Below are 24,399 nucleotides of genomic sequence, written 5' to 3' on the forward strand. Positions count from 1 at the left end.
TCATTAGACTTTGTTGTTTTCTAGCAGCCAAATTGTAGCCATGGCCTAGGCTGGTAAGTAAGCAGCATAATGGGTTAATGGCAAGGCAGAGTAACAAGTGTGACAGAGAGTCGCCCTGGAAAATCCCCCTTTGAATTGTTATCCCTGGGATAATAATCTGTCCTTTATCATGGCTGAATTGCAAAGTGGTCTGCCACTGTTTCATGGTTACTGTAAGGTAATCAATCAGTGTAGGGTGTATCTTATACATTTTTAAGCACTCTTTTATCCATGAATGTGAGATGCTATCAAATGCTTTTTTGTACTCAATCCATGCCATACTTAGGTTCTTCCCCTTCTTACAATTCTCCACTATAAGTTTGTTTAACAACAAATGGTTCTTTGTTCCATATGACGTTCTTTTATTGCTCTTTTGTTCTACTGCCATAATTGAGTTTTTGTCTAAATGACTATAAACTCTGTCAGCATCAATTCCCATGTATAGTGTCTATGTTGTCAGAAGACAAGTTATTGGTCTATAATTTTTAGGGTAGCTTGCAGGTTCACTCTTAAGTAAGAGTATTGTTTTTCCTGTTGTTAACCAGTGTGGTGTGTGTTCGGGACACATATATAAATAGTTCTTACTCATGGCTAAATCATAAGTTAATACTACTACTGTTTTCTTTTTTTTTTTTGATTTCTCCAAGTCTTTTGGGTTTTTAATACTGTGATGGGAATGGACCCCATTCCTAAGTCAGAGTACAATTAAAGTTCATGAAATTAGTATTATTTCACTATTTGATGTTAGCCAAAAGTGCTCTTCGCAGTACCCGCAATATGCCCAGCAATGACTCCTTCTGCAATTCGTACGGTGTTACATGAATTGGTCACATATCTAAATATGATTGTAAATTCTTTTTTATAAGACCAGTTGCTCCTTCTACTATTGGAACTCTCTGGGTATCTTTCTTCCACATGGCTCTCGTTTCTGCCTGCAGATCAAGGCATTGTATGACTTTGTGTCTCTCTGTACGCAAGACACTATAGTCATTAGGTGTGGCAATTTTAATGATCCATGTTACTTTTGTCTTCTTTTCTTGGATCACTATGTCCAGTTTTCTAGCATCTATCTTTTGGACTGTTGGTATTGGGTGATTACATGGGATCTAAAAGTCATCATTTTCTATGATTCTCTGTGGCTCATGTTTCCAATGTTTTTCAGCCACTTCAATCCCATAATGTTTGCACAATCTCCAGTGTAACAATCTCGCCACATTATTATGCCTTTCAGTATACAGTCCCTCTGCCATTAGAGCATCACAACCAGCAATAAGGTGTGTAACTGTTTCCAACTCGATTCCACAAATCCTACATATGTCTGTTTCTCCCACATGTTTAATGGACTTAGTAAACCAGCGTATACGCAGCCCACTGTCTTGGGCTGCCAATATTAACCTTTCATTTCTTGATGTAAATTTACCATTGCTTAACCATTCCTGCATTCCCTCTTGATCAACATGAGGCTCTTCCAGACTTTTTTATACATGCAACTAAATTTATGTTTTTTCCACATTTCATCCCTTCTCATCTGATACTTCACCTTATATTCTTTCTTTTCTTTTTTAGCACATTCAGTTGCTGCCTGTTTTTTATCCAGTTCTGGATTGATTTCCATTCCTGCTTGAAGTCGATATGCTTCTGCTAAATTAAGCAGAGATGTCATCTTAGATTTATTTTGCTCATGTTTCAAAAGTTTCACCACATTTGGATCTTGTGAGGTCAATAGATATGTGTGGAGTCCCACGACTGCAGATCTATACATGTAATCAATTTCAAGGAGGCCCATCTCTCCTTCAGAACGGTAGATATATAATCTTGGTATACATTGATTTTTATAAATCATTTGGTGAGCATAAAGCATCCTTCTTGTTTTGATATCCAATCTATCCAACACATTTTGGGGCCAGTCCATCACATTTTTGTCCCAAACTGATGTTTTCCTGGTGCTGCAATTTTCCAAAGGCTGCTTTTGCACGTTTATCAAGACCAAATGACATTCCGATATCATCTGAAAAAGTTTTGACAACCTGCAGCTGTGCTTTCAGTTCCTCATCTGATGATCTATAAAGTTTTAAATCCTCAACGAAGAGAAGATGAGAAGTCATTAGACTTTTTTTTTTCTAGACGCCAAATTGTAGCCATGACCTATGCTATTAAGTAAGCAGTGTAATGGGTTAATGGCAAGGCAGAATAACAAGGGTGACAGAGAGTCGCCCTGGAAAATCCCCCCTTTGAATTTTTATCCCTGGGATAATAATATGTTCTTTATCATGGCTTAATTGCAAAGTGGTCTTTCACTGTTTCATGGTTACTGTAAGGTAATCAATCAGTGTAGGGTATATCTTATACATTTTTAAGCACTCTTTTATCCATGAATGTGAGATGCTATCAAATGCTTTTTTATAGTCAATCCATGCCATACTTAGGTTCTTCCCCTTCTTACAATTCTCCACTATAACTTTGTTTAACAACAAATGGTCCTTTGTTCCATATGACGTTCTTTTATTGCCCTTTTGTTCTACTGCCATAATTGAGTTTTCTTCTAATTGACTATAAACTCTGTCAGCATCAATTCCCATGTATAGTTTGTATGTTGTTGGAAGACAAGTTATTGGTCTATAATTTTTAGGGTAGCTTGCAGGTTCACTCTTAAGTAAGAGCATTGTTTTTCCTTTTATTAACCAGTGTGGTGTGTGTTCGGGGTACAAATATAAATAGTTCTTACTCATGGCTAAATCATCGTGTAAAGAAGTTAATACTCCTTGTTTTTTTTGTTTTTTTTTTATTTCTCCAAGTCTTTTGGGTTTTTAATGCCATGACGGGAATGGACCCCATTCCTAAGGCAGAGTATAATTAAAGTTCATGAAATTAGTATTATTTCACTCTTTGATGTTAGCCAAAAGTTCTCTTCGCAGTACCCGCGATATGCCCAGCAATGACTCCTTCTGCAATTCATACAGTGTTACATGAATTGGTAACATATCTAAATATGATTGTAAATTCTTTTCTATAAGACCAGTTGCTCCTAATACTATTGGAACTGTCTGGGTACCTTTCTTCCACATGGCTCTTGTTTCTGCTTGCAGATCAAGGTATTTTATGACTTTGTGTCTCTCTGTACGCAAGACACTATAGTCACTAGGTGTGGCAATTTCAATGATCAATGCTACTTTTGACTGTTTTTCTTGGATCACTATGTCCGTTTTTCTAGCATCTGTGTTTTGGATTGTTGGTATTGGGTGATTCCATGTGATCTAAACTTCATCATTTTCTATGATTCTCTGTGGCTCATGTTTCCAATGTTTTTCAGCCACTTTGATACCATAATGTTTGCGCAATCTCCAGTGTAACAATCTCGCCACATTATTATGCCTTTCAGTATACAGTCCCTCTGCCATTAGAGCATCACAACCAGCAATAAGGTGTGTAACTGTTTCCAAATCGGCTCCACAAAACCTACATATGTCTGTTTCTCCCACATGTTTAATGGACTTAGTAAACCAGCTTGTACGCAGCCCACTGTCTTGGGCTGCCAATATTAACCTTTCATTTCTTGATGTAAATTCACCTTTCCTTAACCAATCCTGCATTCCTTCTTGATCATCATGAGGCTCTTCCAGAAGTTTTTTATACTTGCAACTATATTTATGTTTTTTCCACATTTCTTGCCTTCTCGTCTGATCCTTCACCTTATATTCTTTCTTTTTTTTTTTAGCACATTCAGTTGCTAACTGGTTTTTATCCACTTCTGGTTTGATTTCCATTCCTGCTTGAATTCAATATGCTTCTGCTAAATTAAGCAGAGATGTCATCTTAGATTTATTCTCCTCATGTTTCAAAACTTTCACCACATTTGGATCTTGTGAGGTCAATAGATATGTGTGGAGTCCCACGATTGCAGATCTATATGTGTAATCAATTTCAAGGAGGCCCATCCCTCCTTCAGTACGGGGGATATATAATGTTGGTATACACTGATTTTTATAAATCATTTGGTGAGCATGAAGCATCCTTCTTGTTTTGATATCCAATCTATCCAACACATTTTGGGGCCAGTCAATCACTCCAAAACTATAAGTTAGGACTGGAAGAGCAAATTGATTTATAGCTTGGATCTTGTTCCTAGGTGTCAATGCTGTTGTCAGGATTAATTTAAGTCTTCTAAAGTACTCCTTACTAAGCCTTATTCACATTTGTTCATGTTTTATTGCTGATCCTTCATCAATTCCCAAGTATTTATACACCCCCTCTTGCTCAAGTTCTTTTATATCACATTCGTGTCCCAAACTGATGTTTTCCTGGTGCTGCAGTTTTCCTTTTTTAAAGGCTGCTTTTGCACATTTATCAAGACCAAATGTCATTCCGATATCATCTGAAAACGTTTTGACAACCTGCAGCTGTGCTTTCAGTTCCTCATCTGATGAGCGATACAATTTTAAATCATCAACAAAGAGAAGATGACAAGTCATTAGACTTTGTTGTTTTCTAGAAGCCAAATTGTAGCCATGGCCTAGGCTGGTAAGTAAGCAGCATAATGGATTAATGGCAAGGCAGAGTAACAAGTGTGACATAGAGTCGCCCTGGAAAATCCTCCTTTGAATAATTTTTATCCCTGGTATAATAATCTGTCCTTTATCATGGCTGAATTGCAAAGTGGTCTGCAACTGTTTCATGGTTACTGTAATGTATTCAATCAGTGTAGGGTGTATCATATACATTTTTAAGCCTTCTTTTATCCATGAATGTGGGATACTATCAAATGCTTTTTTGTAGTCAATCCATGCCATACTTAGGTTCTTACCCTTCTTAACAATTCTCCACTATAACTTTGTTTAATAACAAATGGTCCTTTGTTCCATATGACGTTCTTTTATTGCCCTTTTGTTCTACTGCCATAATTGAGTTTTCTTCTAAATTACTATAAACTCTGTCAGCGTCAATTCCCATGTATAGTTTGTATGTTGTTGGAAGACAAGTTATTGGTCTATAATTTTTATAGTAGCTTGCAGATTCACTCTTAAGTAAGAGCATTGCTTTTCCTGTTGTTAACCAGTGCGGTCTGTGCTTGGGGTGCATATATAAATAGTTCTCCTTGCTGTATAGGTCAGGAGATCTTCTGTGAGGCAGTCAGATATTATACCTGAGGTGATGTATTTACTAGGGTCTGATACTAGGATCCAGTCTAATAGGGAATTTGATGTCTTACTATAATATGTGGGGCTATTAATTAGTTGTGTGAAACCAAATAAGTTCACGCTATATGCAGGGGAACTTGAGTTTTCGACCAACTGACATTCACATCACCCAGTAGTATTATTTCTTGTGGAATTGTTATGGATATCAAATGTAGGATATCTTCCAGTATAGCTGTACTGTCACCAAGAGGGATCCAAAGAACAGTAATACATATTTGTTTATAATTGTTTGATTTCAGGAACGTTATAAGAACATCTGCTGAACTCAGTTTTGGTACTGGTTTGTAGTAAGGGAAAATGTGGAAATTGTTGGGAAATATTAAAGCAACACCACCACCTTTCTTCTTTATATGGTCATTATGGATGATTTTATAGCTGGGATTTTTAATTTTGGAGCTGGTTATGCTGGGGTTAAGCCAAGTTTCAGTTACAGGGAGAATAACAGGCTTATGTTGGGTAATCCAGATGTAGTTCAGAAATATTATTTCTTATGCTTCTAACATTTATGGCAGCAAAGGTTAGATTACTGTGGTTGGGGACTGATGATTGTAGGGTCAGAGTAGTGCATGGAAGAGAGTTGTCTTGATGTTCATTGTGATAGGTGGCAGTCAGGATTAGGGTGAATGTCTCGTCCTAGAGGGATTTTAGTATGTTGGGGGAGTTATTGATATGTGTTTTTTGATAAGTGTTTTCCACCTAGTTTTGTTTTGTTTTTTATTGAAATTGAGATACTCTGTCTCTATTTGGAATAAAGGTGAGGGGCATCATTAAATATGTTGGTGTGATGTGTGGAAAGTGTATGGAGGAACTATGAATAGATAGTTGGGAAAGAATTGGAGATACATTGAGAGCTATGGAAGGATGAAAGCTGGCCCAGTATCAGGAGAAGAACAGAGGCTAAGCTGAGTAGTAGCATGATAAGTAAACCGATCTCTATGTTATAGCTGGCAGGTACTGGGGAAGTAGGGATCAAGAAGGAAAAATAAGTAGCATTGTAGAAGGATATTCAGTGGTGGTGAAATCTGAAAACTTGGGAGACAAATTTTCAATGGTCCGATAAAATTTGTGTACAAAAAGAGTCCTTCTCTCAAAAATATATTAGAAAATAAAAGAACTATTGAAAAATATAAAAATGGAAGAGAAGGAAATTTCAAATGTGGAACATGTAGTATATGTAGTCATATATATCATTCAGGTACAGAAATAATGATTAATGGGTGTAACATTAGGATACAGGGACATTATAATTGTTTAACAAAAAATGTAGTATATATAGCTTTATGTCAGCAGTGTAAAGCCTTTTATGTTGGAAAAACAAAAAGGAAATTTAGAGAGCGGATTAAAGAACACTTATTGGATATACAGCACTACAAAAATAGTAATGCTCTAGCTAGACACATCATAGAATATAATGATCACAAATTTAAATTTATGGTCATTAATCAAATCAAACAGGATCCACAAGGTTGAATAACCACGTACCATTTGGACATGGAAGAATTAAAATGGCAAATTCATTTAAATTCATGTATACCTCCGGGAATAAATGAATATATGACCATCATGCCATTATTAAAATTGAACAGAATATATAATAAATAAAATATGTATTCATTATAATTTTATACAAATACATGTATATTTATACATGTTCAATATACATGTACAACATTTATTTCATATACATAATATTTGTTTAGTTTATTATTATTTTTATTTTTAATTTTTTTTTTTCAAAATATATATAATGATAAATTGAATATAATATATTAATTTACAAGTGACATATACTTGAATGTTTGGTTCATCATGAAGTGGATTGCATACTATATTGTTATAAAACATATACTATTTGCACTCATATGTTAAAGAAATTTATATTATATTAATTACTTTTGTACAATTTAACTGTTCAAATTGGTTGTATTGATGGTAACACTATTTTTATATTACCATTATACATTTATTAATTTATTTACCATATATTAATAATAATTGATATGTATATATATTCAATACTTAATAAATATGTCATAGTTGGGTCAGTAAGATAGGCATATGTATATAAATTAAAATAGGTACATATTATATATATATTACATATGGTATATATTTCAAAGGGTACAATATACGTACATATAATAGTAAGCATTTTTAAAATTTTATTATTATTTATGCTCAAGTTGATTCATTGTATATTTCATTAGTAGTTTTTAAGTGGTAAGCGCATATAATTTTATTAAAGTGTATATACAAGAGTTAGAAATGTATAATGTTTTGTATTGATATATAGTGATTTTTAACAAAGTCATTTCCCTTTTAAAAAAGTTTATTGGGGGAAATTAAGGTTATCAATTAAGCAATTATTCAATATCTGACAATGTATAAAATGGTTGAGTTGAAACAGTAACAGTATTCTGAAGAAGTTCGTAAGGACGAAACCTAGGTCAATAAAGAAGTGTTTGCTGCAGAGTTCGTGTGGTGGCTTTCGTTGTGTTGGTTGGACAAGTAAATATTTTCACAATTTTGCATTTGTTTTCATCTCCTCATTGGCATCGACTACACCTTGCTAATTTTCGATTAAATTAAAGCAACACCACCACCTTTCTTCTTTATATGGTCATTATGGATGATTTTATAGCTGGGATTTTTAATTTTGGAGCTGGTTATGCTGGGGTTAAGCCAAGTTTCAGTTACAGGGAGAATAGCAGGCTTATGTTGGGTAATCCAGATGTAGTTCAGAAATGTTATTTCTTATGCTTCTAACATTTATGGCAGCAAAGGTTAGATTACTGTGGTTGGGGACTGATGATTGTAGGGTCAGAGTAGTGCATGGAAGAGAGTTGTCTTGATGTTCATTGTGATAGGTGGCAGTCAGGATTAGGGTGAATGTCTCGTCCTAGAGGGATTTTAGTATGTTGGGGGAGTTATTGATATGTGTTTTTTGATAAGTGTTTTTCCACCTAGTTTTGTTTTGTTTTTTATTGAAATTGAGATACTCTGTCTCTATTTGGAATAAAGGTGAGGGGCATCATTAAATATGTTGGTGTGATGTGTGGAAAGTGTATGGAGGAACTATGAATAGATAGTTGGGAAAGAATTGGAGATACATTGAGAGCTATGGAAGGATGAAAGCTGGCCCAGTATCAGGAGAAGAACAGAGGCTAAGCTGAGTAGTAGCATGATAAGTAAACCGATCTCTATGTTATAGCTGGCAGGTACTGGGGAAGTAGGGATCAAGAAGGAAAAATAAGTAGCATTGTAGAAGGATATTCAGTGGTGGTGAAATCTGAAAACTGATAGAGGTTATGTAGGAAAGAACTATTTTCTATGAATGAAGACAGTTGGTACTGCATTAGTAGCATCCTTTGTCTAATTGCATAATAAAGTTCGCAAATCCTTTTTATTCAGTGGTCTAACCGTTTTCCAGCATATAATAATTGTACTGAATGTACACAGCAATACTAAACATATTTATTGAAGCAATAATATTGATCTTTAACTAAAAAAACTGTATTATAGCCTTCTATCAAAAAAAGGCCCCTAAGAAATGAATCTGTAATAAAGAACCGCTGTGTAAGTAAACTTACCACATAACAGTAGATGCTCGAATGCTCACTGCTACAGTAGCTTTAACAATATGGGTTACATGTGACATGTAAATAGTAGGAAATCATTAAAATTATATGACTTGTCAAGTCACCTTTTAAAGGCTGTTTCGCTACCCTTATAAACAGAAGAGAGGTTGTCAATCTAACATCCCTTGAATAACACATTTTTTTCTGTACACATATATTTTTGTTCCCAGTTAGCCAAAACCTATTGGCAAAATCTGAAGCAATTACACCCCCTCAATTGCAACTCCTAACATCTGACTATATTATTTGCCATTAACTAACAAGAAATTATTCTTTAAGACTAAATCTATCAGTTCACATACAGAACACTGAGTATTTTGCACAGAAGTGCATAAGCTTCCTTACTTATTAAATGCCTAGGTCTGTTGAATATAAGTGTACCAAGAATTTATATCCAAAACAATGTGTCCAATTTATCTAAGTGTTAGCTAATTTAAATAAAGCAATCCTATGTGTGTTTCTTAATTAACTGGCTATACACATAATTAATGATTTAGTTGTATAACCAGAAAAAAAATATTAACAGAAAAGGTATTTTTTACCTGATTGTGATGAAGTTTAGAAATATGAAAAAGTGCTCCTAATTTTGAATTTTCAACATTGATCTTATCTGGCATTAAATAATAAAATGAACTATTTTCAATATGCATATATCCTTTATTTAAGTCAGTAACAGAAGCTGTTTCAAAACTCTTATCATATACTGATTCTCTCATGGCAGCTGAAAAATAATCTTGTTCCATATTTACCAAATTGCAGCCTTTATCAGACTTCATAAATCTTAAACAGGATTATAGCACATAGTTTCAAATACAATAAGTGTATTATTTACAGTCAGATTAAAACTGCTTTTTTTCTATATGAATTATTGTCTGAAGTACAATTCTGACTAGATACACCACTCAATATGTTTTCTAAGTTTAATGACCTCACAGACAGTTTAAGTTCAATCAAAGCTATACTAATTTTGTTCAAGACAATGTCCTCAGGGGGAAAAAATCTGTCAGTGAAATTATACATTGGGAACTTATTGTTTGTAGAAACTGGATTTAATGATTGTGATGGTTTTGTCCCCCTCCCTCACATTTTGAGAACAAGATTTTGTTTCTTTTTCCTTTGGAAAGATCCTATTTTGCATAGGTTGTAGTAAACTAATGAATTCACTCAGTGCTGTTACTGGCCTAGACAGATCTATATCCTAGAAGATGGTATATATTTCAAAGTAAAAACACTTGTTATTCTGAATGTGTGAAAGCTCTTGCACAGACCATAATTGGTTTGTTCCATGTGCTTCAAATAACAGATTTGTGAAAATGGAATTCTGGTCACTTTAGTTATTGGGTAATATTAGTAGCAGTGGTGGTGCTGCGGTAGCGCTGTCGCCTCACAGTAAGACGCTCTCCGGTTCGACTCTCAGCTAGAGCGTCTTCTGTGTGGAGACATGCGTGAATGGGCGTACCTTCATTGAAGGTTGTGCGTTAGGGCTGGCAACTCAGCATGTAAAAATCAACTGCCAATCATTAGCAGACCAGAGTTCCGCTGTGGCGACCCCTAACTGGAAAAAGCTGAAAGACACAACAAGTAGTATTAGTTTACACTTTCTGGTGCATTTGCTATGACAAAATCATTTACTGAGGAATTTAGTATTTTAATACATGTTCTGGCTAAACATCTTGCAGTATGACGTATTTCTAGTTTTGAAGTGTGCTATTCAAGGCTTTCTTAGAAAGATGTAAGCAGTGAAGGTTTAGATTTCTGAGGATGATTAATTTAGAATTACTTGAATGTTTTTGTATAAGGTCTATGTAATAACTGTACATAACTAGGGTAGTTGGCAGAAGAATGTTTATCTTTTATGTTTTATTAAATGCTAGTGGTACTATAAGCAGGTTATGATCATTTTCAATATTTGAAGAGTTATTTTGTTAAAAGGGCTAGTCACCCAGTAAGCACTGGCTCTATGTGACAGGTACTGTTGATGTGACACCCTGATACCATGCACAAAAATAGGATAAAGGGAGTTGATGCCAATTTGCTAACAGGGTGGCGCTGATGGAGGACATTTTTAAAAAAAAAAGAAACTGCAGCTTCCTTTTCTTGGTAGTAGCAGTTTTATTTTATTATGTAAGATGTGCTGTGCTGATCCTTTTGCCAAGATTGTGTGACAGCTAGTACTGTTGGACTACATTTATCTATGTATATCTATAATGATGCCCATGTGTTATCCATGTTGTTTTTATTTATAAGTGCTACTTTAAGGTATGTTGTATCACTGTTAGGAGGAGAAGCTATTTGTTTTCCTAATGAATTGCCATCCAGGATGTAGCTCAATATTAATAATAAACACAACATATTAAAATACTGTACCAAAATAAACAAAAGGGTGTAGTCTAAAGGGCTTTAATAGAAACAGTGCCTTATGTTAACAAATCCTTCAATGGTTAAAGCACATGAAAATAGATCAACTATTGCTTGGAATTACCCCATCAACTAACACAGATACAGCTTCTTACCAATTATAAAATCATCCAGCATCCATCTGCTTGTGCAGGACCACTAAATAACATTCTGTGCAACAATGTTTCCAGTTGGTCATTATGATTCTATGACCAAAAATTCCTGTCTTTCCACAAACCTATCAAATCTGCTGGGCATTGTCTATACTCGTACCTTGATGCTATGGCCTGGAACTCCTTACCTGTATATATCAGGTCAATACCCTCCTTCCCATACTTCAAAATCATTCTGAAAAAGTTCCTAGTCAAAAGTTGGCTGCAGTCTTTTTCAACATCAGAATAAACTATATCCCTAAATGTGAACATTCTTACCATACACCACCTACTCTCCCTCCTTCATTCACTTTCTTACTTATATCAATTTCTCTTCCATGGCTTTCTTTCTAAATATACCATAGGCCTGCTTTTCTCTCACTTTATATTGCAATTCCTGTTTGTATTATACTAACATACCTTTAATTTCTTTATAAACTGGTTAAAATGTATTTAAATTTTAAATTATAGTCATATAACTTGCATCTGTTCTTCACCAATGTTTTCATTAAATGTCTAATTTGGTATAATTAAACTGTAGATGTTCGTATTACATCTGAAGATTGTAAAATTTTGTTCTTAAAATGTTTTTTAATACTTTGTAGGTTTGTTCCTCAGCCAAACTCTGAAAATTGGCTACTAACCAGTCAGAATTTCCTGGTAATCAAATGTCAGTAAATAATTGTATACATAAATAACCCTCCCTGTCATTATCCAGTTAACTTTAAAAAAAACTTCCATGGAAATTCAGTATTCAAACCATCAGACTCCAGGGTTTTAAACTCAATATATGCATAGCTTCCATTCTATGTAACAATTTAGTCCTATTTTTTTTCAACATGTCCTATAACCTTAGGAACCTGTCTCATAAAATATGTAATCTCTTCTGTTTTTCCATCATGGCACTTCCACAAATGTTCAGCAAAAGAATTTTTCATATTTCTATTTTTACAGAATTTTAAATGTTCTAAAATTCTGATGTACACCATTCTAGTGTTTTTCCAATACAAATTAATTTACAGGAACATACTAAAGCATACATTACAATAGATGTTGAACAAGAAATCATCCATAGATAGAAAATGTACCCAGAGGAAACCTCAAAAAGGTACCCATGGCCACAAACCTTGCAAAACAAACAAGGTTTAGAACCAACAGTGTGAAAAATAAGGGAATGATTATTACATTCCTTGAAGTCAAACTTACTAAAAACTAACTACTTTTTTAAAATGGATCCAATGGAATAAGTTATAGATGCCTGGTGTGGAAGAATAGAAGCCAAACTTTTGTCACAAAGCAAAAACATACCAATGGGATTTAACCACTGAGGCTATGTATTCTGCAGTGTCACTAGACTTAGTAACAAAATAAATGGACTCAATTCCCTTAATAACATTTTTATATTTTTTTCTTTTATTAAATTTAGGAAATACAAAATCCAAGGCATCCAAAACATGGTCATATTCAGTCTAATAAAATCCCCCAATACTTCTACTTAAAATAAAAATCAAAAGCGTTGTATAATCATTCTGCATGAATAAATTCCCCTTTAGGCAACAATTTCAAAATATGAACAGGGTGTTGACTATTAACCCATATAACAAATTTGTTGCTGTTTCCTTTCCAAATAATATCACACACACACACACACACACACACACACACACACACATATATATATATATATATATATATATATATATATATATATATATATATTTATATATATAAAGTGACTTTAACATCTAAAAATTTTATGGCCTTAAAGCCGGAATAATTAATATCAAAATTATTAGAATTTAAATATAATAAAAATGTATCAAACAATTCCATAGGACCTTGAAATATAAAAAAAAACTATTGATATATCATACAAAAATATAACCAATTTCGACTGACCAGAAAAAATACCACCGATACACAGAGCAGGAAGCCAACGATTTAATAATACAATGAAAATGATAAAATAAGTTGACCTAGGTTTCGTCCTGCTATTACATAGGACTTCTTCAGAACTAATTTTTTTTAAAAATTCAACAACCCCTTTTATATTACAAGCAATCCCACCAATTAATCAATTAACTCATTTAACTGTTTAAAATTTTAAATTAAAAATTAAAGAAGAGCACATAAATACCACTCAAATCACACTTTATAAATAACACTAATATTGCCAAAATTAAACACCATTCAATATCATTAAATATATGGAAGCATTAAATTTATATTACAAATATATATAAAATATAAAATAATAATAATAATAATAAATAAATAAATGTATCTTAATATACTTTTATCCCAAAATGTGTTTTCATTTTAAAACTGGGGCCATACTTATACTTTCATTTATACCAGGAAAACAAGCGGCATCCAAGCATAATTGTCACTGAAGTTCAACAATATCCAGATGAACATCCAACATCCCACCCTGCCCATCTTTAACAATTTGTTGTATAATACAACATTTAAAACATGCCCCTGACACTGGGCAATATGCTTGGCTAATGCATTAGTCACTCTAGCATTTTTAATGTCCAATAAATGCTCATAGACTCTTTCTCTAAGCTGCCTATATGTCTTCCCGATATAAAATGCCAAACATTGCTGGCATTTAGCCAAATATACCACATTATGGGATGCACAATTATAATGCCCTTGAATTGGAATATTACATCCATTTAGCTTTATATTGTTCCCAGTTGTCATAACGTGTTTATAAATATTACACCTACCACATTTGAAATTCCGAATAGGCCTAGTATTTAATAAGTTAACTTTAGGGTTCCCCATCTCTAAAATGTTTTTAAAAGACCTATCCGTTCTAAGAACACACCTTGGGCTCTTCCCATTCTTTCTTCAACACCCTTATCAACTTGTAACAAACCCCAATTTTAGTAACCACTTGGGTAATCCAATCAGCATGCTGATTGAATGCAGTAACAAAAATCAACCTATCATAAAATTCTTCTTGTTGTTGGTGGTTAAAAGTTATGTCCATCCTCTCATCCCATAGGATCCCATTCAGGATGGCCCTATATACACCATCATTTCTCTTCCTTATAATTTCTTAAACAATAACCTTACACATTTCCGGGGAATATCCTCTCTTAATAAACATACCTGAGATGAATTCCATCTCTCTTAGAAAATCCTGATTATTGTTGACCATTCAGGCACCTCTCACCATCTTCCCTTTGACAATTGATTTCTTTTGGTGGTGAGGGTGTCAACATTTATAATCTAAATATGAGTTGGAGAAGGATGGTTTCTATATATACCGAATGTCAACCCCAATACATTTTTATTAATTTTTAGATTGACATCCAGATAGGAAATTTCATCCTCACTATGTTCATGGGTATAAGTTAAAAAACTCACTGTTTGATTAATATATTCAAAAATCTTATATAGAATTTCTTCACCACCTTCCCAAATGATAAAAATATCATCCAAAAGTGCTTAACGTGGGGACCAAATACACTCAAAAAAATAAACTCCTGTTCCCAGTATGATAACACGTAATCTGCATATACGGGGGCACAAGCTCCCCCCATAGCTACCCCAGTTATGTGCTTATAGTAATGTCCTTCAAAATATATTTAATTATTAACTAAAATTGCTTCCATTAGTAATATAAAGACATTTATCTGGTCCTGGTCATATAACTTGGTCTTCAATAATTGATGTTCTAACCACAATAGTCCTTCCTGATGGGGTATCATAGGTTCATAGGTAGGTACTAGGCTATTGGCCTTAGGGCCTATATAAGCCTAGCCAAAAAAGGTACCCTGGCTTTCACCGCCCAGGAAAATTATTTTCCTATGCCACTGTCGAGCAGAGCCAAAGAAGTAATCCCCGGGGTGAATTTCCTATTTCCCATCCAATCATCAAGATCTTTCTTGAAGAGTGCTAATGAGGAGCTTTGTTTGATATAGATGGGTAGTTTGTTCCAGAGTATGGGAAGTCTCTGGGACAGGAATCTATCCCTCTAGCATGTTCTGTTTATTGTGGTGACAAGGTTTAGGTCCCTAGAGCATGTAGCTCAGAGGGATTGGAATTTCTTTAAGTGGAGCATGTCCAGCTGCTCTGGGTTTGACATACCTTTGTATGATAGGCAGAGATTGCCTCTGAGTAGGCGATATGCGATGGAGTAAAGCTGGAGATTTTTGAGATGGTCTGCATAGGGCATCTGTTTGAGGCCAGTAATCCTCTATGTGAGGTATTTCTGCTGCCTTTCCAGTTGGTGTAGATGTCTTGTGAGGTACATACCAAAAGGGGAATTGTACTCTATAATGGGACTAATGAGTGATGAGTAGAGGGGAACAATGACCTCTTTTTTCCTGGATGAGAAACCTTTTGTGATGAGGTGTGCCACGTAGAAGTATTCCCTGACTACTGTGGTGATGTGATTATCAAAGGCGAGACTACTGTCCACCTGTGTCCCAAGGTCTCTTATCACACTTTCGTTGTTAAGTTTACTACTGCCTATGTGGTTGTTCATGGCTACAGAGTTTTTACCAAAAGGGATGACAATGCACTTTTTGGCATTGAACATGAGGCCCTCGCTTTGACACCATGCATCTGTCTCAGTGAGGCCTTTTGTAAGATGTCTACATTGTTAGGAGTTTCAGTTATGGTTCCTAGTTTGCAGTCATCTGCGGACTTTGTTAGCCAAAGACCTTCTGTGTTAGCCTGTACTTCATAGAAGTAGATACCAAACAGGAGAGGACCCAGGACTGAACCTTTTGGTACTCCACTTGTCACTGGTCTGAAGTCGGATTTGGAGTCTGCTACTTTCACAGTGTGGGTTCTGTCCGTGAGCCAGTTGGCAACCCATCTTGTGACATAGGTATTTATACCTAATTTAGTGAGTTTATCTATAATTCCAGAGTGGGGGGGTGGTGTCAAAAGCCTTGGTGAGATCTAGATAGGCTGTGTGAACCATCTTACCCTCGTCTATGGCTTTGGAGACTGCTTCAAAGAAGTTTATCAGGTTTAGGAGACATGATCTGCCTTTTACAAACATAAACTGGGTGGGATCCAGAGTTTGGAGATTACCAATGTCTTTGTTTATAAGTTCCATGATGATACATTCCATGGCCTTGCAGACCAGGCTCGTCAGGCTAATGGGGCAGTAGTTCCCAGAGTCTGTGGTGGATCGCCCTTTATGGAGTAGGATAACCGTAGCTGTGCACCATTCAGTGGGCACAAAGCCTGAGGTGAGGCTATGACTGAACATGGTACTTAGGTGGGGTATCAGTTCATTTTGTAGTCTGAGTAAAACGCAACCTAGGATGTTGTCAGGTCCCATGGATGCTGTGTTCTTGGCTTTGGAGATTGTGGTTTTTACCTGTGCAGCTGTGATTACAGGAACTTTGCATTCTTCCGGTATAAAGATGGGCCCTTTAGGGGGTGAGAGGGGGGTAAAGTTAGCGCTGAATCTATCTGCCAGGATGTTGGCAATATCAGTTGGTTCTGTATATAGTGCCATTGTGCTGTAACTCAGAGTAGATATGAGTGTTGCCATTGAGATTCTTGACATAGCTATAGAATGCTTTGTGGTCATCTTTAGAATCAGTGGAAATTTTGTTTTCGTAACTAGCTTTGGAGGATTTTATGAGGGATCTCAGCTTCTTACTGAAACTAACCATGGAGTTCCTCCAATTATGGGATTTTACTCTTTTTTGCTACAGTTTCTTTCTTCTGTTGTAGAGTTTGTTTATGTCAGGGGACCACCAGATTGGCTTCATTTTTTTGGAGGATAGCATCTTGGTTCTGTTAGGGATAGCACAATCCATGCACTCGTGTAAGTGCTTATAAAGTGCAATTCTGTAGGATTCAGCAGTCGTACCTTTATTGTCTGCATGGGTGTCGTGAAGTTTGGCACTTCTGTCTTAAGAAGTGTGAAGTTGGCTTTGGAGAAATTTTTTATGGTAGTTTCCCTAATGGGGCGGGATGTGGATGTGTAGGGTGATTAGCTTGTGGTCGAATCTGACCAATGAGGAATTGACCTTTGGTGTGGAACACTGATCACTCATGTTGGTAATGACCAGGTATAGGATATTGCTGCCTCTGGTGGGGGTGTGGATAAGTTGATCCAAGGTGTTGGAATTTATGAATTCCAGAAAAGTTTGAGCAAATGAGTTGGTATATGACTAGTTTTCCCAGTTAATGGTGGGGCAGTTGAAATCACCCATTATTAGGGTGTTGGGTTGTACCCTAATACTTTCCAGTGTATCAAGAAATGAGGAGTGGGAATCCTAGGGCATGGTGGGGAATCTGTAGCAAGCTACAATTTGGATTGCGGTCTTGCCCAGAGTTAGTTGCACTTGGATAATCTTGGATGCATTATACTGAGCAACTAGCCAAGAGATGTGGATATCCTTAATGAATATGGACACACCTTCGTCTTTAGTGTTTCGGTCCAGGTTAACTGGCCGAAAGGTGTGGTATGAATTATAGCTTGGTAATGCAGGGGTGCTCTATGGAGCCTTGAACCAGGTCTCTGACACTGCACAGATGTCGATGTTCTCCATTTTAAGGAGTGCCTTGAGTGAGTGCATTTTGAGGTTTAGACTTCTATCATTAAGTAGCATTACCCTCAGATTTTGCTTGCTTATACCTGTTACAGTGGTGAATTTGTCATTTGAACCTTGCTTATAAAAGGCACTATAGGGGTAGCAAGAGCCTTAGCCAGTATCTGGAATCCCAACGGCGACAGGTGCAGGCCATCTCTGCCAAAGCATCATGGTCTGTCGATCATGTCATCCCAGGCAGACAGATACTAGATCCCCTTAGAATGACACCAGAAGCTTAGTCAATTGTTGAAGTCAATCATTTTGTCCTTGTACTGTGGTATCATTCTGGGCAATAGCAAGATGCTACTCAGGGCTAGGGTCATACCTGTCCGGGCTACAAGATCGGAGAGTTTTCCATGTCTCTTTTCATGTAGTCCAGGGAGGTACATCTCAGGTCATTCACACCAATATGGACAATGACAGAGTCATATTTGTACTTGTTGTGGAGTGACCTGAGTGCGGGGATTATGGGACGGATCCTGGCACCTGACAGGCAGTTGACAGTAACCTTCTCCTTGTTTAGCCTGGTGAGTGGGACATCAGTGTGCCTGACTATAGAGTCACCTATTACTAGTGTATTGGGTACGTTGTTTTGCCTTATGGGCAGTGGTTTATTGGCACACTGAGTCTGTGGGCTATGTGTCATTTTGGGTTGTGTTGTGGGGGGTGGAGGTTGCTTGCTTTTCTGTTTTGGAGGTCTCTGTTGCTTGAGCAAATTATTATTGAGAGCCTCCACGAATGTTTTTGTGTTTCTATGTGTGGATTTTGGTGGTGTAGATTTTGAGGTTCTATGTGATAAGTGTGGTGTGGTGCAAGTGTTTACTTACTCCTCTTGATTGTCTAGTCCAGTCTTGGCTGAAGAGATCTTTGCTTCCAGTTTGGCTATATAAGTGCATCTCTCACAGGTTGTAGTGTTGGGTGGTAGGAGGAGAGGGTTGTCTGTGTACATGAGGCAATTGCTGCATTGCCCCAAGATGCCCAGATTCATCAGGTAGACAGAAGAAAACACCAGGAGCTGACCCTTAGACATGCCTGGATAGGTGATTATTTATTAAGTACTAAAAACTGTTTTCCTCTAGATAAGTGAGGAAAGTTGAGTGATGTAGTAATTAGTAGCTTATTTAGTGCTTACAATGAGTTCTGAACAAATGCTGAGCTCAAAGAAACAGATTTGATTGCTAAAACTAAAAAACTGACTAGTTCTAAGGGAAAATTTGAAGAGCAGATTTTATGGCGCAAGCTGCCCCCATAGTTATCCTGGTTATTTGCATAACATACATCTCCACGACTAACTTAGTAGCTTCAGTAATCTTGCTTCCATTTAATTTCCCTAAAAAATGCCAGGAATCCTTAGTAATATATGAAAAGGTTGTTAAACCTTTTTGTAAATGATGGTCAAAAAATTTACTAATGAAGCAAGTCTTACTACGTTTTTCATCGACAATGGGTCTAAATGTCAAGTTACTTAACCCCTTATGTATTTTTGGTGTACCAAAAATGTTACTTACCATAGGGTAATAATTTTTTTAAGTAACTATGGGTAGTTTCATTTATCTGACCCTGATATGACATATCGTCAAGCATTAAATCTAGCTTGCGGTATGCTATATTCATTTAATTTATATTTATTTCAGTGTATGTGTCCTCCAATAGTATTAGTGTCGTGCTATCAGTATAATCATTTTTATCCATTATCACTACACCATTGCCTTTATCAGGCTTCATTATACGGATGTCTTTATCATGGGCTAATTCAAACAGCAATTGTTTTTCCTCCAGAATCATATTTGAATCAATATAATTTTTTGCTTTTCTTGCCTTTGTAAACCCTTCCCTGATGTCTCTTTCACATATTCTTTGGTAAATTCTTATATTACTAATGGAAACAATTTTAGTTAATAATTTCCTGCATTTTGAAGGACATTACTATAAGCAAATAACGGCTAGCTATGGGGGCAGCTTTTGCCCCCCCATATATGCCAATTATGAGATGTCATATTGGGAGCAGGAGTTTATTTTTTCAAGTGTATTTGGTCCCCACATTAAGCACTACACACTTTTTTTTATAATATTTTTATCATTTGGGAAGGTGGTGAAGAAATTCTATATAAGTTTTTTGAATATATTAATCAAACAGTGAGTTTTTTAACTTTTACCCATGAGCATAGTGGGGATGAAATTTCCTATTTGGATGTCAATCTACAAATTGATAAAAATATATTGGGGTTGACATCCGGTATATATAGGAAACCAACCTTCTCCAACTCATATTTAGATTATAAAAGTTGGCATACTCACCATCAAAAGAAATCAATTGTCAAAGGGCAGATGGTGAGGGCTGCCCGAATGGTCAGCAATAATCAGGATTTTCTAAGACAGATGGACTTCATCTTGGGTATGTTTATTAAGAGAGGATATCCCCCGAAAATGTGTAAGGTTATCGGAGAAGAAATTATAAGGAAGAGAAATGATGGTGTATATAGTGCCATCCTGAATGGGATTCTGTGGGATGAGAGGATGGACATAACTTTTTACCAACAACAAAAGAATTTTATGATAGGTTGACTTTTGTCACTGCATTCAATCAGGATGCTGATTGGGTTACCCAAGGTGTTACTAAAAATTGGGGTTTGTTACAAGTTGATAAGGGTGTTGAAGAAAGAATGGGGGAAAGCCCAAGATGTGTTCTTAGAAAGGCTAGGTCTTAACATTTTAGAGATGGGGAACCCTAAAGTCAACTTATTAAATAATAGGCCTATGGGGAATTTCAAATGTGGTAGGTGTAATATTTGTAAACACTTTATGACAACTGGGAACAATATATAGCTAAATGGATGTAATAGCCGAATTAGAGGGCATTATAATTGTTCATCTCATAATGTGGTATATTTGGCTAAATAAACAAAACACAGACATTGAGAAAAAATACACCTTTATAACAGCAACGCTTTCGGGTTACACACCCTTCCTCAGTACTAATACAAGGTCCAATAAAACACATCAATTTAAATAGGAGTCAGTAACAGTCACATGACATGCAGCCTAAAAATCATATGACATTTTTAAAATTTCACACAAGTAATAAAATATGACATTTATACATATACATAAAAAATTATCATACACAATTATGCAATGAGTTCATATATAGCATTTAGCATAACTTGGTACGCTGTATCCTAATTAAAACTGGTTTCAATGTAATAGCAGAATTCAAACCAGGTACACTATCAGCTGATAGCCTTAACATCCATTCATACTCTTTTATTTCTAGAAGGTTATTGATATCACCCCCCCATTTGATGTATATACCATATCAATAACCCTAAATCTAAATTTAGGTTCAGTATTATGAGTACCTATGTGTTTATATAAAGCATTTTTTTCATTTGCCCTTCTTATCTCAGATTTATGCTCAATGATACGCTCTTTTAACTTCCTAGTTGTTTTTCCTACATAGAACGATGAGCAGGTGGTGCAGGTTGCTAAATATACTACATTATTACTAATACAAGTAGCTGCTACATTACATGTATAAGTCTTATGCGTTATAGGATGAACAAATGTGTTATTAACACTACCATCTATAATATCACTACAACAACTACAATTCATGCAGCTAAATGTGCCACGCTTATAAGAGTTTCGTTGTGCATAATTTTCTTCTTTAAAATCTTTATAGCATAATCTGCTCTTTAGTGTTTTCATATTCCTGTATGAGAAATATGGTTTATTGCTTAAAACAGCTCTTATGTCCGTAGATGCCATCAAGACTACCCAATATTTTTGTATATAATAAATATAGGATGTGCTGGAGGGATAGATTCCTGTCCCAGAGACTTCCCATGCTCTGGAACAAGATTCCATTCTACATTAGGCAGAGCTCCTCACTAACCCTCTTCAAGAGAAACCTTGACGAGTGGATGGGAAACAGAAAGTTTACCCCAGGGAACATTTCAATGGCTCTGCTGGACAGAGGCACAGGGAACTAATCTAAGGGGGCGGCGAAAGCCAACACATTCCGACTAGGCTTATAAATGCCTTTGAGCAGGTAGCCTACTACCTACCTATGAACCTATGAACCTATGACAGACAACTGCTAAATTCAGCTTAATGGATGCATACGATAAGTCATCCAGAAGTTGTTCTTCTTTCAGCTTTTCCCAGTTAGGGGTCGCCACAGCGGACCTCCGGTCCACTAATGATTGGCAGTAGATTTTTTACGGGTGCCAAGGTTCCAGCTCGATGCCCAGCCTTCAATGAAGGCACGCCCATTCTACGCATGTCTTTTGAATGCCACTTGACTGCGGGGAGGACATGCAGACTCCACACAGAAGGTGCTCCAGCCGAGAATCGAACGGGAGAACCTCTTGCTGTGAGGCAACAACGCTATTGCTGCCCTACTGATAAGCCATCCAGAAGTAGCTCACACAATTATTTCAAGACCAGAGGGGCATTAATCTGAATAGACCATCTGTTTCCATTTAGTCATTACATAGAAAACCTCATCCATTTGTAAATGTAATATTTTTCTAGTAGCAGGAGTTCTGGCCTCCTTTAATACCTGCTGCAAATCCTTAAGAAATAAGTGCCTAAATGAAGTCAAGATGGAATCAACTAGGCTGTCAACTGAATTTTCTCCAAATCGGGGTGCACCAGTTACCCCTGAGACTGTGAGAGCATATTCAGCATGTGAGAAAGCCTGTAGTAATTGCCCTTGGCCAATACCATTAAAAGAGGGAACCAAGACTACCTGGGCCATTAGGGGGTTGCCACAATTATCTTTGTTATTTCTCTTTGAACTTTCAGAAGTACAGTTTGGATCACTGGAAAGGGTAGAAATGCATACACAAGCATTTCCTTTCAAGGGAATGAAAATGCATCTGTCATGCAAGGATGTCTGGAACAAAATTTCTCCAACTACCTGTTTTGAAAGGAGGCAAACAGATTTAAGGCATTCCCCACATCTGAATCAGATGCTGTAACACCACTGCCTTGAGCTTTCATTCATTTGGGTCTGTCCAGGATCTGTCTGCCACAATGTTCTGCTTTGACAATAAGTATGATGCCTGAAAAGTCAGAGAGTACTAATAGCCTGCTCCAAGGTCATCATTGCCAACCGGTAGAGAGGGTAAGATTTCATACTGCCTTGTTTGTTGAGGTACTGCTTCCCTGTGGTGTTGTCCATAACCACTAGAAGAGGAGCCATAGTCCAACAGTGGAGAAGGGCTTTTAAAGCATGAATCACTGACAATATTTCCTTGATACTGATGTGTTTCCATGCCTCTTTGGGTCTCCAAGAGGCTTACACTTGCATCCCCATTGACCCAGCTCTCCAAGAGAATTCAGAAAAAGCTGCCTGGACAGATTATACTGGCACTGGAAGGGAGAAAGTAAGACCTGGATTGATACTCAACTAATCTCTCCACCAGTGTAATTCTTGTCTGATGAAGGGCAGCACTGGCAACTGGGATTCCAGGGAATGGATATGCTGGGTCCAACAACTGAGGACATAACATTAAATTTTTCTTATGTGAAGATGGGCCACTGGTATCAAGAGAATCATGGATGCTATCAGTCAAAGAATTTTTAGGAATTCTCTCACTGAGGTGTCATTCCACTTGGAGAATTTCAACAACAAAACCTAGTCTTTGAGCAGAAAGGGCATTCTCTTGTTTGAGTTAATCAGCACCCAAAAAAGAAAAGTCTTTGCAAGGGTGTCAAACATGTTTTCAGAGGTTTAATTTGTATCCTAGATAGCAGAGTAAGGTTGAAATCTTCACTGGCAATTTCAAAGGCCTGGACATGGACTCTGCACAGTTCAGCAAGTCATCCAAGTGTGGAAAGATGTGAGTGCTCAGAGTCCAACACTGGGCCACAACTGCAGCAAGGCATTCGGTGAACACTTGCAATGCAGTGGATAGCTCAAATGGCAATACAGAAGGCTAGACAGTGCTAACCAGACACAACAAACATCATAAGTCTCCTGAAGAGATAAGTAATGGGGATATGATGATAGGTATCCTTCAAGTCTGGAGTCACCATGAAGGAAGTGTCCAGCAACAGAGGAAATATTGTCTACAGGATGAGCATCTTGAACTTGGGGACCTTGACAAATGTATTCAGAAGGGAAAGGTCCAACACTGGCCTTTACCATAGCTCTTTTTGTGGGAAGCAAGAAAATTCTGGATTAGAATCCACTCATTTTTTTCTGAATCAGGGGCTGGATCTATGACCGCTGAGTCCAGCATTTTCTGGTGAATAGGAGGGAATAACAACGTCTGGTGTGGCAGATGAGTGCCCCCACCAAATGGAGGTGGGTGGTGTTTCCACTGCAATTTGTAACCAGTGCCAACAATGTTTAGCACCTAGTTGTCAGAAACCACTTCAGGTAAGC

Source organism: Protopterus annectens, chromosome 7.part0 (genome assembly GCF_019279795.1).
Source record: "Protopterus annectens isolate FY-2018-M chromosome 7.part0, PAN1.0, whole genome shotgun sequence".
NCBI classification, from domain to species: Eukaryota; Metazoa; Chordata; order Ceratodontiformes; family Protopteridae; genus Protopterus; species Protopterus annectens.